We start from the raw sequence: 3593 nt of genomic DNA on the forward strand, positions 1-3593 counted from the left end.
TTTGAGTTATTGACTGATCTTTTAGTAAAAAACAATTTTTATAAATAAACATTACATAGTTGAATGTTACAAGTTGAACTGTTGTATCAAAACGGAAAGTAAATGTGTACCTAAGTTTAACTTTTTATCCTCTAATAAAGTTGTATTATTATCATGCCAACCAAATAAAGAATAGAATCCGCATTTACAAAAGGAATTGAAAAGAGACTCTTGTGACAGTTATGACTTTGCTTGGGATTCCAAAAGATGAAGGTAAACACAAGTTCACAACCCTTATCTTTTTTTGTGCATAAAAAAAAACACGTGACCAAATGCTAGCCACTGGAAAGTAAACAACCCAGTCACAAGAAGAGTTTGACCCAAGTTAAAACAATATGCTTATATTGCCACCTACTCCTCAATTATTGTTCCCTTGTCGTCTACATAAATGCTATCAAGGGGGGGTTCTGGATATCCTTAGTTTAGACATGGAATTCCTGATGCAGAAAAAATAACGCACTTAAGTTATAATATCAAAAATGCATAAGGAGAGAGTGACGAATAGGAGACATAACTAGAAGGAATGTCCTCCAATTTACTAAAAGATGCAAACCAAAAATATCCACTTTCAGTTACACATAATCATAATAAACATGAATGAGGATAATTATTGAGCAGTTTCAGGGTGATGTAATCAGATAGCAAAAGGTCAAGGCATATTATTACTAAATTTCAGTTAGTAATTCAAAAGGTTTTTGTATTAACACATACTCAACTATAAAAGGCAGCACACACACAGGCTACAAAGGGGGGAGTCACAGGAATAGAAAGACTCAATGTTGCCATCACGGCACCCTTAGTTGTCTGTGTTATATTATTGCTAACACATAAGCCCCAAACGATACAGAGATCAGAGAGAGAACAACCAGAAAAGGCAGAAATAATCAGGGCACATATTCACATCATATAAACAGAGAGCAATTCCTATCAATACACATAACAGATCAGAGAATACGCTACACATTAGGGCAGGCAGAAATCATACAACATGTGCATCACATAAATTCAGGAACAGGTAGACATCATATACATGCACTCAGTGAAAACCCAGACAACAAAACACAGAGATACATATCATACAGCAGAATCAGAGATATATCTATATCATGCATACATAGAGAAAAACATCTGGGAACAAAGAATCAACACGCAAAAAGACAAAAGAAAGAAGCATACATCCAGGTAAGCATTCGAAACATAAAAATGCCTTCAATATGAGCATCAACGCATATATATATATATATGAGATAAAAATGCCCTGTTTCATTTGATTTATGTTATAGACTTACAATATGAGCATCAACGCATATATATATGAGATAAAAATGCCCTGTTTCATTTGATTTATGTTAGAGACTTACATGGTTAGTTCATAAATGTTTCTAATTGGTCATATAAAATACATATTGATTTCAACAGAAACATATCTATTTGCACTCATATATATTACGGTTCATTTCTGGTTAACTGTTTGTCCAAATCGGTTATCTGTGATAGATTAAGTTCATGCTGTAAAATTGAATGAAAAGGATAAAAATCCTTACCGGAATCCTCTAGGTTTTGTGCCGATGCCAAATAGCAACCTTAATGTTATCCCCACCGAATGAAATCACATATTTAATCCACTCCTTGGCCTTAATGAACCTCAGTGGTGATAACGAGAATCAGAAACAACAACAAAAAATAACAATGCGAAACAAATGGAGTAGGGTTCGTTACCGACCCGAAGCCACTTCGATCTGGCCAGGAATCACCTACGGGAGTGATCCTCTTTCATCATCACGAACCTCCGTCACCACCGAGAGTCATCACGAGTCGCCGTCAATGGAGGACCTACGCCGTCATGAACCAGGGTCGTCACGAACCAGCGACACTTCGCTCTTAATCGCGTAGCAACTAGAAGCCAAGAAGAAGACGACCTCAAGGTTTTACCATTACCGTGTCGGCACGGCCAGCTCAGTCCCAACCGTGAATGCATCTCCATTGCCGTAAAAGAGATGGAGGAGACAAGGAGAGACGGTGGCCTTTTCACCACCGTTAAGAACGAAAAAGAAAGACTAGTGGGGGATAACCACCATGAACCACCCTTGGCCGTGACTTTTGTTCATCACCGTCGCTGGAGGACGAGAATCAATCACCATCTCCGCCGCGCAGAGAGAAAGAAATTGGGGAAGAAAGGAGAATTAGAGATTTGAAATCCCATTTGGGTTTCATGGTTCTAAAAGAACCCGTACATCCATTTCAATTTACCCATTCATATAACTTTCTTTACTTTCTTCTTTTTATTCATTTAATTCTTTTGTTGCTTTAATATATATGTATATTTTATTTGCTAATATCATTTGTTTAAGAAATTCCAATAAAACAAATGCTAATTAATAAACCTATCATAACTCTTGGATAATTGTATATTTCAGCTAAATTGAATTAATGTTCGTTTTAATACAAAAATAAAACATTATAAAAAATAACTCAACGCTATAAATCATATTAATATTTGTTCTACCAAAATCTAATAAAAATCATTCATCATATGATAAAGGATAATAACTACCAATAATAACAATAATTAGAACATTTTTACTATAACAACAAAGATTATTAATAGAATCACATGAAAATTCTTATAAATGTTTTTGATATAATTTTGGGAGTTAATCAAAGATGAAGAGAATATCATAATTTTAAATATATATGTAATATTATTAAGGGTTATTAAAAAAAGAGAAAGTGGTTAATTTTTGAAATTTATGATATCGTAAATTGTTATAATTTCATTTGTGATATTGTTATATTATAATTAATTATATAATATATAATTATATATGACGTCGTCTGGTCCGACCGAATGGCCTAACCGGTTAAAAACTATACAGGATGTCTTCTGGGTTAATTTTGGCTCAGTTCTCATACTACTGATATCATCCTCTGTTTATAAAAATGTTTTGTTGAAAAATAATTATAAGGAAAAGGACAACCCCATCAACGAATATTTATTAATTAAATATATTTTTTATTTATTGCAAATAGATTTTATTGTATTTTGAAAGATCGTTACTTAATTCTTTGTAATATGAAGGTACAAGGAAATATATAGTGTATGTAAAACATGTTACTTTTTTATCTTACAGGTTTCAGTCATGGAGCGAAATGCAACTTGTTTTGTGAATCTGGTACTTTGAATTAAGGTGGAGTATTTGAAGTTTTTGAATGTTAAGGCCTACTAGTCAAAAGCTAAAAATTAATCCAGATTTCCAAGTTATCTTAACTCAGTATTTTAATTATTTTATTAACAAATATTAGTATATTAGAATTTTGTTGTGTATGAAACTTGAACTACAACTTTTTCACTCTATTTTTTAAACCCTTCCCCCGAATATTAAACTTTAGCTTAACAAGTCGGATGTAATGAAATGGGCTATGAAATTCATGTCCTATGGTGTGCAATTTTTATACCATATATACTTTATAATATTTGTTCCATCTTTTGGTTAAATAAAATTTTACCAATATAATTTAGTTATGATATAAAATTTTATATACTTAATCATTAA

At 32.5% G+C, this 3593-nt stretch overlaps 1 long non-coding RNA gene across 1 annotated transcript; it reads right to left on the minus strand.

Annotated features, from left to right (window-relative positions):
* Positions 1-133: 133 nt before the first annotated feature.
* LOC109338346 lies at positions 134-2217 on the minus strand. The gene is made up of 3 exons (XR_002106542.1): positions 1763-2217; positions 1584-1673; positions 134-476 (listed from the first exon to the last, which is right to left on the minus strand). It is a non-coding gene; the product is annotated as an uncharacterized LOC109338346 (long non-coding RNA).
* Between the last annotated feature and the right edge of the window lie 1376 nt (positions 2218-3593).

This window comes from Lupinus angustifolius, unplaced genomic scaffold (genome assembly GCF_001865875.1).
Source record: "Lupinus angustifolius cultivar Tanjil unplaced genomic scaffold, LupAngTanjil_v1.0 Scaffold_22_38, whole genome shotgun sequence".
Lineage (NCBI taxonomy): Eukaryota > Viridiplantae > Streptophyta > Magnoliopsida > Fabales > Fabaceae > Lupinus > Lupinus angustifolius.